The sequence below is a fragment of the Pantherophis guttatus genome, chromosome 5 (assembly GCF_059756535.1).
Source record: "Pantherophis guttatus breed Tessera chromosome 5, ASM5975653v1, whole genome shotgun sequence".
Lineage (NCBI taxonomy): Eukaryota > Metazoa > Chordata > Lepidosauria > Squamata > Colubridae > Pantherophis > Pantherophis guttatus.
Genome location: NC_142067.1, coordinates 67,686,447 through 67,701,437, shown reverse-complemented (window position 1 = coordinate 67,701,437; position 14,991 = coordinate 67,686,447). Strand labels below are relative to the sequence as shown.

Below are 14,991 nucleotides of genomic sequence, written 5' to 3'. Positions count from 1 at the left end.
GTCATCTAAATAAACTAGGACTGTTTTACACAAATGATCATGTAGTACCTCATTAATCAGCTGCATGAATATGGCAGGGGCCCCTTAGAGCCCGAAAGGAATCACCTTGAACTGGAAACTCCCCAGCAGGCAATTAAATGCCATCTTCCACTTGTCCCCCTCTTTAATACTCACACTATAGTATGCCTCTCTCAGGTCCAGCTTGGTAAAGATCTTTCCCTTTGCCAGGTAGTCCAGCACGTCCTTCATTAAGGTGGTACATGTGTCAGCTTTGGAATCCATATTAAGCCAGAAGCTTCCATGCTGCCACCTTCTCATGTGTGGGAAAGTAGGACAGGGGATTTAGTAGAGGGGTTGTCTGTAGACATAATAGCATCCTTCCTGTTGGTCAAGGTCAGGGCGATCCTGCATCTGGAGAAGGAGTAGTCAAAGTGATGTCTCGAGATGAGACGGCGGTTGATTGGAGCATATGATTAACTGAGGAGTGAGGGGATGGTTTTGGGGGTTTTGATTTACTATGGGAAAACCCGGACCTCTCAGATTCGGGTTTTTCCAGATGTGCCAGTTTACCTATTCTAGTAAATAGAACTTTGAAAAATTCTTGCTTCAGAGTCTTTACTTGGAATTGGGTTTTTTTCTGGAATGCTGACATTAACCTGACTCCCTCTTAAAGCATAACAGCACCCCCTGGACCCCACAGGCTGTAGGTGCTGAGACCCAGCATCTACCTAAATCTTGGGTGGTACAAAGACTCAGTAAAAATGGAGGAGAAAGGAGAGATCGCAGAGGGGCCCATGGGGACAGATACTCAAGGATTTACCAACACCCTGCTTTCTCCTTCTGAAGAAATGCACCTAGCCATTGAGGCTGCAGAGGAAGCCCGAAGGCTAGGTGCTCAGCCCAAGGAGTCAGATTCTTGGAAAAGTTGGCAGTCTGACCCAACTCCAGAAAAGGGACCAGAGGAGAGACTGCATGGATATAGGGCTGCTCCCAGCCCAATGAACTCGCCCCATTAGCCAGAGTGGACTGCTATGGGATCTGCAGACTCCTGGGACTGGAAACTGTTGCCCCCAATGTGAAGCCAATTGTTAACTGGGCTCCCTGAGGGTTTCGAACAGATGGAAGTGGGAAGTTACACAGCCCCCTTCCAACCTCCTCAAGTGAGATGGACCTTAGCACAACCTACATTCACCTTCCCTGATCCAGGACCTGGCGGAGGAATTAGCAGGCACCTCTCTACCTGGCCAGGGGTGAAACAAGTGGATCAGCGCAGCATGGCCATCCTGCAGCTGGGAGACATGAGACGCAGCCAGCATGGGGAATGTGAAACCCCCCTGCAGGGCCCCCTCACCAGCCTGCCTTTGTGCTACCTTCTGCTGAATGTATACCCCCAGGCTGGGGATTCTATCCCGGCAAGGGGTGGGTCCACTGCCAGTGGTATCCACCACTGCTCCAATTTTCCAGGGATCCCCATGGCCCCAATATGGCCCAAAAATCCCAGCACCACAAGGGGGGCTAATCTGTAGTCCCTCCCCCCTGCAGCCCAGCAAGCAGCTCAGCAGCCAGCCCCCCTCCCCAAGCAGCCAGCTGGAGTCCAGCAACCAGCAGCAGCTCCGCCACAGGTTCCAGCTCAGCTGCCCATTGCCAGACCCAATCAACCTGTGAGGCCAACACCACCCCGCTTCAGAGCAACCTTTGATGATACACCTGCCAAACTGCCTTATTTCCTCAGCAGGGTCTGGCATGGAGTCACAAATCAGACCGGGACTTGGTATCAGTGATTTCTGATGGGATGAATGACGGGGAGGCTTCTGAATGGATAACCCAGCTGCACAATGAGGGTGCTGCAGAACTAAATTATGCTGATGGGTTTGTTGTGCTGCTCCGGGTCAGATTTGAAGACCCAGATCAAATAAATGAAAACAAAGCCACACTAAAGGTGATGAAGCAAGGTAATCGACCCATAAAAGACTTTGTATGGGACTTTAGACAGGTCGCAGGGAACCTGGGGCATTGGCCGGACCACATACTCCTACACTATTTTAAAGAGGCCATTGATCAAGAAGTCAGAACAGCCTGTGGGGTCCAGAGGGTGCCTGAGCGACTGCACAACTGGTATATCATGTCCATAGCTCTAGACAGATAATTTCACCCCCACCGCAAAACCCAGCAGAGAAGCCTCCTCAGAGAGCTTTAGCTAGACGGCCCCTTTCAAAGCCTGCTGAAGTCACCTCCCCCCTCAAGTGGCAGGGGCGATTAAATGCTATTGGTGTGGAAAACAGGGACATCGAGCTTCAGAGTGCCTGGCCCCTGCCCCAGTTCAACAACAATGTCCAGCTGCAGCCGTTCGAGGCAGAAGGGCTCCAAGAAAGGCCCCAGACACCAGTTGATTCACCAGAAAAGCTGTAGAGGTTCCCCTTCCCACTAAAGACAGCGAGGAACCTCCGGCCAAAGAAGCCCCACCTGATGAAGCTAGAAGAGAGGAAGACCCAATGGTGAGTTCACCCATCCCCCCTTTTCAATTAAAGTGAAACTGGTTTTGCCAGAGACAGGGGAGCAAGGAGAACTGCCAGCAATAATAGACACAGGTTGTACCAGATGTTTAATTGGACTTCTAATTGTTGAACAATTGGGGATCTGAACAAGAGCCTTAAAGCAACTAATTAAATTTCACCAGGTGAATGGGACGTTAATTGGAGGGGTCCCCACCACCCATATTACAGAACTGGTTAGATTAGAAATCGGAAGACATCACAAATTTATACAATTTATAGTAATCTCAAAGATATCAGAATCTGTCATACTGGGCCTGGCTTGACTGGACAAATGGGCCCCCACCATCAAATGGGAAGATGTATACTGGAAAATCATAATGGATATCGGCCCACTATCCCCTGCCCTCCTCCAAAGGAACAGCCTACCCATAAGGGCCAGCTGCCAGAAACAGCAGCTGCTTGTTCAGACAAGCCTCCAGGCGAACCCCAGATTCCTAAGGTATATAGAGATTTAGCCGAAGCGTTCAGCAAGGAGGAATGTAACCTCCTCCCCCCTCATTGGCCCACAGATTGTGCCACCAAATTAGAACCTGGAGCCAAGTTGCCAAAACTCAAGATGTACTCCATGATGCCTGCTGAAATGACCGAGTTGAGGAAGTACATTGAGACCAACCTAACCAGACGGTTCATCGAGCCTGCAAAATCCAGGGTGGCCACCCCAGTATTGTTTAAAGAAAAGAAAGATGGGGGGCTAAGATTATGTGTGGACTTTAGAAATGTAAACTGCATTTGCATACAAAATACATATCCCCTACCACTAATGAAAGACTTACTGAACTACTTGTCAAAAGGCAAGATTTTCACCAAGTTGGATCTAAGGGAAGCCTACTACCAGGTTCGCATAAAGGAGGGAGATGAATAGAAGACTGCTTTTAACTGTCCCCTGGGCAGCTTCCAATTCTGGGTTCCAATTCCAATCCTTTTGGACTCCAAGGGGCCCCTGTAGTCTTCATGCAACTGATCAATGAAGTTCTGCATGAACACCTGTATAAGGGGGTCCTTGTTTACCTGAATCACATTCTTATATTCAGCGAAAATATGGAAGAACATGTCAAATTAGTCAGGCGAGTGCTGAAAAAACTCCTAGCGACCAAACTTTATGCAAAGCTGTGAAAATGCGAATTCTGTAAGGAGTTCTTGGAATACTTGAAATACAGGGTGCCATATCAAGGAATCGAAATGAACCTGGGGAAGGTGAAGGAGGCAACCCCCATGAACCTGTAAGCAACTTCAAAGCTTCATGGGGTTTGAAAAATTTTACAGACAATTCATCCCATCCTTCGGCAAGGTTGCTCTCCCCTTGATGGAATTACTAAAAACTGGTCCACTTCCACCAAGCCAAAACCTAGCCAACCCTTAGCTTGGACAATGGACTGCCAAAAATCCTTTGAACAATTAAAATGCCTATTCGCAGTGGAGCCGATTCTCCAGCACCCTGACCCAAATAAACCCTTTGTGTTCCAGGCTGATGAGAGTGATGTGGCTGTGGCTGCTATTCTAGTGCAAAATCATGCCCAAAATGAACTAATGCTGTGTGCTTACATATTGAGAAAGTTAACGGACACTGAGTGTAGATGGGCGGTATGGAAGAAGGAGGCTTTTGTGGTGCAATGGGCTCTCCTATCCTGGAGACACTTCCTAGAGGGGGTTAAGGAGCCTTTCGAAGTGTGGACTGATTACAAAAACCTTGAGGCGCTGAAGACCCCATGCAGGTTCACTTGGCTCAGTATTTCAAATGCTTTAACTTCAACCTGAAATACATTCCGGGAGGGGGGGGGACCTATTAGTTGATGTTCTCTCCCGTAAGCCCCAGTTTGACAGCCGATGATAGTTCGGCTGAGATAGTTCATGCCATGATCTCTGAGATTCAGCCACTAGAGTGCAAACATGCCGTGGTTCTGACCTCCCTGAAGACAAGTTGACAGCAGAGTTAAAAACGGCACTCTCAATCGATTCCTGGTTTGAGGAAAACCAGACGGACCTAACTCTAAGAGAGGGATTGGCTTGGAAGGGGAGTATAAGATTTATGTGCCCAGCAGCATGAGACTCCTGGTGCTAAAGAGGGGTCATGATTTTTGACTAGGGGGCCACTTTGGATTTTTAAAAACCCTCCAGTTTACTGCTAAGTTCTGGAAGGAGTTCCTATGGTCCATTGGGGTTTAGCTCAGCTTTCCACCCATCGACTAATGGATCCGCTGAAAAATCGAACACAATGGTGGAACAATAGATTAGATGTTATGTAAATTATCAACAAGAAAACTGGGTGGAGTTATTACCATTCGCAGAAGTGGCTTATAGTAATGCAGTACACAGCAGTACTGGGTTCATTCCTTTTCAGATAACTATGGGCATGGATTTTGTGCTGATGCCTGAGTTGCCTAGTGAGCCGCCCACTTCCATGTCCTTAACAGAATGGATGACCTCATTAAAAAAGGGTTGGGAGAATACTAAGAAAACTTTAGCTGAATCAGGGGGAAAATATAAGGCCCAGGCTGATAAACGCCGGTCTCTCAACCACCTTTCCGAACAGGAGATAAGGTGTATTTATCAACCAAATACCTAAGATTGAGGATACCTAGCAAGAAGTTTGGACCCAAATTCATAGGTCCCTTCCCTATAGTGAAAGTGATTAACCCAGTGACTGTCCAACTTAGCCTCCCTTGCATATTAGGGAAAGTACACCGAGTTTTTCATAGTAGCTTATTGAAACCAGCAAGAGGATCTAACTTAAGGCCCTTATCAACTGCTCCCCACTTCCTTTGGTAGTACAAGGGGAGACTCATTATGAAGTTAAAAAGATCCTTGACTCTAGACCAGGGATCCTCAAACTACATCCCACAGGCCGGGTATGGCCCGCTGACATAATGTATCCAGTCCACGCAGTGGTGGGATTCAGCCCCGCCCCCTGCCCTGCCTCCTGCCCAACCACTCCCATCCACTCCTCACATGGCTAGCTTTTCGGCCGAAGAGGTTGTAGGGAAAAAATGCCTTTAAAAGCCTCTGGCGATCCCAGCTGAGTTGCCTGAGGCTTCTAAAAGCATTTTTTTCTGCAACCTCTTAAGGTTGTAGAAAAAATGCTTTTAAAAGTTAAAAAAAAAGTTGGCCACACCCACCCATCGCGACCCAATGGTGCGGTAGGTGTGCTGCCGCCGTCACCGCTCAAGCAGGAGAGAAGAAAGAGAGATGGAGAGGAAGAGAGATGAAGGAGAGAAAGAGGAGGGAAGAAAGAGATGAAGGAGAGAAAGAGAGGGGGGAGAAAGAAAGAGATGAGAGAGATGAAAGAGACACACAGAGATACCTGTTTAAAAGAAAATACTAGGAGCCACAAAACCTGGGTGGGAGTAAGTGATATGAAGTTGGCAATGCCAACCCAGGTTTAAGGTTGTGTTTAAGTGTTTACATGTGTTAAAGTTGCAGACCCCTGACCTACCCCATCCTGATCTACCCCTGACCTACCCCATCCTTCACCCTGCAGCCAGTCCTGTAGGCCTGTGCCCACCTCTCACCTGGGCAGCAGCAGCCTACCTACCCCGGTTGTATCACCTTGCCCTGCAGTCAGCCCCGAACACCCGCCTCGGACTGCCTCTGACTGCTCCAGTAGGTCATTTTTATTTAATTAATTTAATTAAGTGCTGCAATTGGCATAAATGATGACCGGTCAAAAGTGCGAGGACCTGTCAGAAATCACTTTTTTCAGCCCTCTGGGTAGTCCCTATGTGCATAGGGACTACTCAGAGGGGTGAAAAAGTTATTTTTGACCGGTCCTCGCACTTTTGACCAGTCCTTGCACTTACGACTGTCCTCACATTTTACATTTTGCACCCTATCTTGTCACCGTGGTGAAGAGAAGTAGTTGTGAAATGAGTGACATGGTTGTTAAGAATGCTGCAATGGGCATAAATGTGAGGATGGTCATAAGTGTGAGGACCATCAAAAGTGTGAGGACCAGTCAGAAATGACTTTTTTCAGCCCTCTGAGTAGTCCCTATGCACATAGCCACGCCCACCCGGTCACATGACCAGCTAGCCATGCCTGCCCAGTCACATGACCACCAAGCCACATCTCTCAACTAAGCCACACCCACAGAACCGGTTGTTAAAAAAATTGAATCCCACCACTGAATGGAATGGAATGGAATGGTTTCTCTTTCCCACCCCCATCTGCTCTTGTAAGAGCCGTCTCTTTCCTGACAGAGAGATGGGAGGGAGAGAGCGAATGGAATGGAATGGGATTCAGCAAGGTTTGTCTTCCCCACCCCCATTTGCTCTTCTAGGAGAGAGGCAGGGAGAGGGAGAGGGAGAGGGAGAGGGAGAGGGAGAGGGAGAGGGAGAGGGAGAGGGAGAAGGAGAAGGAGAGGGAGAGGGAGAGGGAGAGGGAGAGATGGATGAATGTTGATTGTAACCTCCTTGGGGCTGAGAAGAATTGCTGCAAAACTGAGTTTTCTGAAGTGGACCACTAGACTCGTAAACAACTTAAAAAATGATCTAGTAAAAAGAAAAGTCAAACAAAAGCAAATAAAACACTCCCAGGAGGAAAATAAATTGAAGTTTCATTTGTGTGTATTATTTAATGGACTGCTAAATTGGCAAAATGGACTGCTAAATTGGCCATGCCCATTCAGCCACACCCACCCAGTCACATGGCCACCTAGCCACGCCCACCCAGTCACATGGCCACCTAGTCACACCCACCCAGTCACATGGGGGGCCCAGCCATACCCACCTAGCCAGTCTGGCCCCCCAACAGTCTGAGGGACCCTGAAGTGGCCCTCTGTTCAAAAAGTTTGAGGACCCCTGCTCTAGACTATACAGGGGTCGGTTACAATATTTTGTACACTGGAAAGGGTACCTGTTGTCTGAAGCTACTTGGGTGAAAAGTTGGGATGTGAATGCTGATACTCTGGTAAAGCAATTTCATGATAAATTCCCTGAGAAACCAAAAGGTCCGCCTGGAGGGGGGAGAGGGGGTTAAGGTACAAGGTATTAATCCCTTCTTTTGTGTTTTGTCTGTTTATTTTTCAGGGTGTGTTTTTTTCTGCAGGGGGGGGACACCTGTCAGCTTTGGAAGCCATATTAGGCCGGAAGCTTCTATGCTGCCACCTTCTCATGTGTGGGAAAGTAGGAGGGGGGATTTAGTAGAGGGGTTGTCTGTAGACATAATAGCATTCTTCCTGTCAGTCAAGGTCAGGGTGATCCTGCATCTGGAGAAGAAGTGGTCGGAGTGAGGTCTCGATATGGGACGGCAGTTGATTGGAGCATGTGATTGACTGAGGAGTGAGGGGATGGTTTGGGGGGTTTTGATTTTGGGGGGTTTTGATTTACTGAGGGAAAACCAGACCTCTCAGATTCGAGTTTTCCCAGATGTGCCAGTTTACCTATTCTAGTAAATAGAACTTTGAAAAATGCTTGCTTCAGAGTCTTTACTTGGAATTGGGGGTTTTTCTGGAATGCTGACAACATGTTTTCCATGCACACAGCTTTTATTCCCCTGAAATCAACAAATAATGTCATCATCGCGTTTTTCTTTTCTTTGAACAGTACGGGGGCTGTTTTTCGTCAGCTGAATGAAAACCTTAACTAGGTTCTTGTCAATTAGCTCCTTCATCTCTCTTGGGGGTCATGGAATACATCTTTGGCTTAGGAAGTTTTGCACTGGCAAGATCTCAATTGCACAGTCGATAGGGCAATGGGGGGGGCAGCAGGTCACATTCTTTCTCACTGAATTCCTCTGCTAGGTCCCGGTACTCTTTGGGGATGGACTGGGTCCATGGTAGCTGCTCCGACACGGCTTTCAAACACTTTTTCCCTTCAGTTCCTGCTCAATGCTGAGCCGCTCCTCTCTCAAGGCTGTTTTGAGGGGGGAGAGGGCCTTTTTCCAGTCTCATTTTCCTCTCTCCCCCTTCTCACCATATTGTCAGACCCCACTTGTCAGCCAGGACAGTCCCAGAATAACTACCTCAGTCATTTTTGGGACTATCATGAAGCAGAAAGGCTCCCAATGTTGACCCATCTTTAGCCGCCCTGGTTCGATTAAGTGCATCACGGGGGACACTCCTATTAGTGATCCATTGACCTGCTCGAAACTCATGGCTTGGAGCAGTTTCTTCTCTCGGACCCCCAACCTTAGCACTGTTGGCAGACTAATTAGGTATCAGGTGCAGCCTGAGTCTATTAGGGCATCCACCACTCCCTGGACCCCTGACTTTGGCACCACCATTCTTGCAGGGATGGCAAAGGGGCAGATGGCTTCACTTATGGTCAGGTCACTTTCGCCTTCATCCTCACTGTCATAGGGGGCAGGTTGCTGGTCCCCTCTGGTCAGAGTTCTCTCTCCCTCACTTGAGGGGGAGGGGACCTCAACAGCCTGGTGTGCTAAATTCGACTTCTCCCAATTCTTCCACTATACTTTCTTTGGTTTCATCAAGGCTGGCGGGTTGCTCTTTGGCCAGGAGGCAGGTTCTAGGCACTCGGCTGCTTGCTGACACTGATGGCCACATTGGAAGCATTTGATAGGGGCCCCGACTGGACCAGTGGATGAAGCCATGATAGGTCACCATCTGAATTGGCACCTCTCCTGGCTCCGCTTTGGCTTTGATTCAGGCACACCGTGCTTCTTGCATTGCTTTAGCTTGAGGTCTAGCACTTTGGCCATCTGGTACCATTCGTGAATTCGAGGATTCCCTGGTAGATGCAGGCATGGTACAGTTCTCGGTCCAAGCCCTTCTTGAAATGATAGACCAGTAGCCTCTCCAGCCATTGCGTAAACTTGCCAGTGTCCCTGCAGAACTCCCAAATGTACCCTTTTGCTGGCTGCCCTCCTGCTTCAGATCCTGGACTTCTGCCACAGCTTGCAGGGTCTGGGACTCATCCTTGAATCTGGCCCTTAGCTCTTCCAGGAAAGCATTGATGTTCCCCAGCTCCAGCGCATCCTCATCATGGAGCCTTATCATCCACTCCATGGCTTCTTCCTTGAGTGGCCACTGCATTCACCATCACAACCTCCATCAGGTAGGCTAGAGCATAACAGTCCAGGTGAGCCCATATCTGGTTTAGGAAGAACTTTTCTGGGTCCCCATCGAAAGTGGCTTTCTTTGGCAGGGGATCTATTGGCAGAAGATGAGGGGTGCCCATTGCCCAGGGAACCAACTGGGGCCTGGATAGTAAGGCCATGGTTGATATCCAGGCCACCTAGGGGGGATCCGAGGCTGTCCAGCCAGGCTTGCCACTTGCTGCTGCTGTTGGGGGTGTCAGCATTCCAAGTAACATCCCCAATGAAAGAAGACTTTGAGGTGAGAAGTTCCTCAAAGTTCCATTTCATTCAAAATGTCATATTGGCACATCTGGGAAAACCTGAAACTGAAAGCTTCCAGGTTTTCCCCACCCAAAAGAAAGTCCAAGTCCCTGCCCCAGTACCCACATGTCCATCACATGGTCCAATCAATGCACCGTCCCAACTGGAGATGCCTCCCAGTCACGCCACTCCAGATGCAGGGCAGGATGCCCTTGACTCTCAGAGAAAAGAATGTTATTATGTCTAGATATATCCCCAACTCCATACAATCTCCCTCCCAGTTTCCCACAGCACTAAATGTGGCATCCCTGAAGATCCAAAGTAAAAGATGGCTTTCAGGGCTGACAGGCCACTTCCCCACAACCGATGACCGTGTCCTGCAACGAGCTCAACATAGGGGGTTAAAGCAATATTCCCTAATCACTCTTCCCCCCCCCCAGAGGACCCTTTGGCTTATCAGGAAATTTATCATGGAATTGCTTCACTAATCTGTCTGCTTTTATGTCCCAGCTTTTAACCTAAGTAGCTTCAGATAAAGGGTACCCTTTCCAATGAACTAAATATTGCAATCAACCTCTATACAATCTAGAGTCTAAAATTGTTTTAACTTAATAATGGGTTTCCCCTTGCACCACTATAGGTTTGGGCGCTAGTCAGGTCTGTGGTCTCAATCTTGACCCAGTGTGCTGCAATGAAAGACAGGATGCACTTTCCCTAGAATGCATGGGAGGTTAAGCTGAACTGTTACTTGGTTAATTACTTTCACTATTGGGAAAGATCCTAAAAACTTAAGTCCCAGCTTTTTACTGGGCAACCGCAATTTTATGTATTTGGTTGATAGGTAAACCTGATCTCCCACATGGAAGGGGGTCTGGAGAGATCAGTGTTTGTCTGCTTGATTTTTATATGCCTCAGCGACTTCTATCAGTGCTTTTTTGGTGTTTTCCCACCCCTTCTTCAGCGACTCTATCCACTCAGTCAGAGTCATAGAGGAAGGTGCTTCTCTGGGCAGCTTGGGAATTGGGGACATAGTCCATGCCACTGGTGACCTGGAAGGGGGTCAATCTGGTGCTGCTATGTTGTAAGCCACTTCTGCGAATGGCAACAGGTCCGCCCAATTCTCTTGTTGGTAGTCCACATAACATCTTATATATTGTTCCACCATTGCATTCGCTCATTCCACAGCTCCGTTCATACTGGATGGAAAGTCAAACTAAGTCCTTGTGTGGACCCGACTGATTTCAGGAACTCCCTCTAGAATTTAGCGGTGAATTGGACCCCTCAATCTGAAATTACCCTGCGGAGTACTCTGTGTAGCTGGTAAATATGTTAATAAACATCTTTGTCAACTTCTTCACTGAGGGCAATCCCAAGCAAACAGTGAAGTGGGCGTGCTTGAAAAATAAGTTGATTACCGTCCAAATCACTGTATTTCCCCCACTTTCTGGGAGTTCAACTATAAAGTCCATTGCAATTTCCTCCCAAGATCGGCTGGAGGAACCCAGGAGGTTTTCCTGGTTTCATATTCATGGCTGCACAAGTAACAGAGCTTTTTATGTAATCTTCCATGTCAGCTTTCATCTTTGGCCACCAAAATTTTCTTCTGGCCAGGTGCAGAGTTTTCAGGAACCCAAAATTGCTGTCCAGCTGTGAGTCATGGCTGTGCTGTAATACTTCCAGCCTCAAGCTGGCGGGGACATACAGTTTGGACCCCTTCCAAGCTAACCTATCTCTCATGGTCAAGACATCTTTATTATCTGTGAGTCTGCTGGGAGCGCTGCTTTCAGTGCTGCTGTCAGTTTGTCCCATCTGAGACCAGGTTGCCATCTGGCTTGACCTCTGGTGGTGACTTGTGCAGCTTGTTGTGAGGGGGGAATGATGGTGTGGGTGACTTTTTCCCTACGACTATCAAATTGCAGTTTTCTTGACAAGGCATTGGCTAGCAGATTTTTTCTCCCCTGGAATGTATTTTAGTTAAAGCTCAAAGTTCAAAGTTAAAGCTCCTGAAGTATTTGCCCAATGGATTTGTTTAGAAGAGAGTTTTCTGGGAGTTTTCAGGGCCTCGAGGTTTTGTGATCAGTCCAAACCTTGAAAGGCACTTTGTCCTCTTCAAGAAAAAGTCTCCAGGAGAGAAGGGCCCAGCGGACTGCGTAGGCTTCTTTCTCCCAAATTGCCCACCTCCTCTCAGTGTCGATGAGCTTCTTGGACACATAGGTGCATGGCAGGAGTTCTCCTTGTGGGTCCTTCAGTAGGAGCACAGCTGCCACCACCACTAAGTCACTAGCATCTGCTTGGACAATGAATTGTCTCTCTGAATCTGGGTGTTGGAAGATCATCTCCTTGGCAAAGAGCCATTTTAATTTCTCAAAGGCTTTTTGGCAGTCCATTGACCAGATGAGTGGTTCACTTGGTTGTGGTTTTGTGGGAGGAGGCCCTGTTTTTAGTAGTTCTGTTAAGGGCCATGTGACTTCTGCAAATGCTGGGGTGAATTGCCTATAAAATGTCACAGCAAAGCTGCCCAGGAAGCTTTGAAGCCATTTGTGGGTGCGTGGGGGCTGCTAGTCTAGCACTGCTTTCTCTTTCCCTGGGTCCATTTCCACCCCTCCATTTGATATCCCGTAGCCCAGGTAATCTAGGGAGGTTTTATGGAATTCACATTTTGATAGCTTTGCGTAGAGCTTTGCGGCTAGGAGTTTTTTTGGCACTTGCCACACCAGCTTTACATGCTCAAAAGTCTTGCTGAATATAAGAGTGTCATCTAGGTAAACTAAGACTCCTTTGTATAGGTGCTCATGTAGCACCTCATTTATCAGCTGCGTGAAAACTGTGGGGGCCCATCACAGACCAAATGGCATGAATTGGAAGCTGCCAAGTGGACAGTTAAAGTCGATCTTCCATTCGTCTCCTTCTTTAATCTGTATGCAGTAAGAGGCTTCTCTAAGGTCCAGTTTGGTGAACACCTTGCCCTTGGCTAAGTGACTTAGCATGTCCTTCATGAGGGGGAGGGGGTAGGTATTCTACACACACAAGGCATTACTTCGATGACAATCCACACAAAGCCTCACCTCCCTCTCTTTTTTTCCCCCTTAAATAGTACAGGGGCTGCCACTCTGGATTTTGTGGACTGGATAAAACCCCACACTAATTTGGGATCGATGTATTTCCTTAATTCATCCATTTCTTTTGGAGTCATGGAGTACATCTTTGGTTTAGACAGCTTTGCTTCTGGCACAAATTCGATCGTGCAGTCTGTTGGGTGGTGAGGGGGGAGGAAGTTGCAATCTTCCTCACTAAAGACACCTGACAGGTCTTGGTACTCCATTGGCACCTGTGGGCTGCAGGCAGTCCATCTGTGGTGGGAGATGCAGTTTCAGGCTTGCTGAGGCTGCTGGGTTTTTTGGCCTTTTGGCAACAGTCCAGTTTGATGGGTGGTAGCAGTCTGATGCCTATTCTTAGTTTTTGGTAGCTGTCTTCACATGATGGTTGGTCCCCATTTGTCTAGCCAAGTGAGGTCCAATATGATTGATTTGGTCATTTTGGGAGCTATGATGAATTGGATGAGTTCTTAGTGATGCCCCATCTCCAGCCTAAAAGGTTCTGTGACCAATGTGGCAGGGGCTCTACCTATTAGTGTCCCATTGACCTGTTCAAAATGCATGGGGCGTGCTAGGGGTCTCGTGCTTATCCCTAGCTGTTGGACTATTGGGAGGCTGATCAGGCATCTGGTGCAGCTAGTGTCTATGATGGCCTCTACCTCCTTTTGGACCCCTGTTTCTGGCACTATAATCCAGGTTTTGATAGTGAAGGGGTGGGTAGCTTCACTTACCATTGGGCCGTCTTAGCTGATGCTCTCTTTGGTGGAACCTGGAGGGGTTTCTCTGACTGGAGTTTCCTTGTTCCCAGTTGGAAGGAGAGGAACCTCAACAGCCTGCTTAGCAATTTTCCCTTTGTCCAGTGGCTTCTGCAGGGTTCTTCTTCCCTGGGGTGCGGGGTGGGTCCAGACGTAAGAGACTGGGCAGGGGCCTGGCATTCACGTGCTCTGTGCCCAAGCTGGCTGTACTGGTTGCACTTGATCATCCTAGACGGTGTGGGTTGCGGTGTGTCAGGTAGCTTAGCCAGGGTTCGGTGGCCCAGAAGTCTTCTTGCTGGTTTTTCTGCAGTCGGATTCCTATGGGGATGGATTTCCAGGTCCATGGCCACTGCCATGTTGTACCAGGCTTGTATACGCTAAGGAACCCCCCTGATGCCGCAGGCTTGTCTGAGATCTAGGTCAAGGGCCTCTTTGAAGTGGTAAATGAGGATGCGTTCAGGGCAGTCTCTCAGCTTTCCAGCCAATCTTTGGAATTCCCATACTAATTCTTTGGGGGGCTGGCCCGCTTGCTTCAAGGCTTTGATCTGGGCTTTGGCTTCTACTTGGTGGGCTGTGTCTTCGAACTGGCCTTGGAGCAGTTGGACAAATTTGTCCGCATCATCTAGCTCTGGGCTCCTTCTTCGTGTAGCTCAGCTATCTTCTCCACCACTTCTCCTTCATTCATGCCATCCACAATCGCTAAAATCATATCTTGATCAGTTTATTATTGTATCCATAGCGGTTAATGTGGGACCAAACCTGATTGAGGAAGTAGGCCAGCTTTCCTGGGGTCCTGTCAAATGTTGTTCTAAATTGCAGAGGGGGAGTGGTTGATGGGGCTGGCTGCAGGGCTGGCACAGGCTGCTGAACCGGTACCAGTGGCTGGACAGGTACCGGTGGTGAGGCTGGTACCAGCTGAGGGACCGGAGCTGGTGTCCATTGGTATTGAACCCACCCCTGGCCAGGGTAGAAGGCCCAGCCAGAGGACATCTGGTCAGCAGGAGGCAATCTGAGGACCGGCTGTACTCAGTGGGCTGTGTCTTCAAACCAGCCTCGGAGCAGTTGGACAAATTCATCTGCATCATCTAGTTCTGGGGCTCCTTTTTTGTGTAGAAGTCCCAACGGTGGCCCTTGTAGCGCAAGATTGGATTAGCTTAATGGGCCTTGCTGCGGCACTGCTCCAATTCCAGCAGGAGCTGTCACCCTAGTAGATTGGGCCTGATATGTGAGGCTATGGTGTGATCCGCTTTGTGCCGAGTGAAAGGAGGTCGATGCTCCACTCGGTGTTGTTATGAC

At 48.5% G+C, this 14,991-nt stretch overlaps 1 protein-coding gene and 1 pseudogene across 4 annotated transcripts in view; one reads left to right on the top strand and one right to left on the bottom strand.

Annotated features, from left to right (window-relative positions):
- DMD (dystrophin) overlaps positions 1–14,991 on the bottom strand; it is a 2,041,544-nt gene that overhangs the window by 634,991 nt on the left and 1,391,562 nt on the right. The gene's annotated exons all lie outside the window — the stretch shown is intronic.
- On the top strand, positions 1,793–3,779 carry LOC148113438 (uncharacterized; annotated as a pseudogene).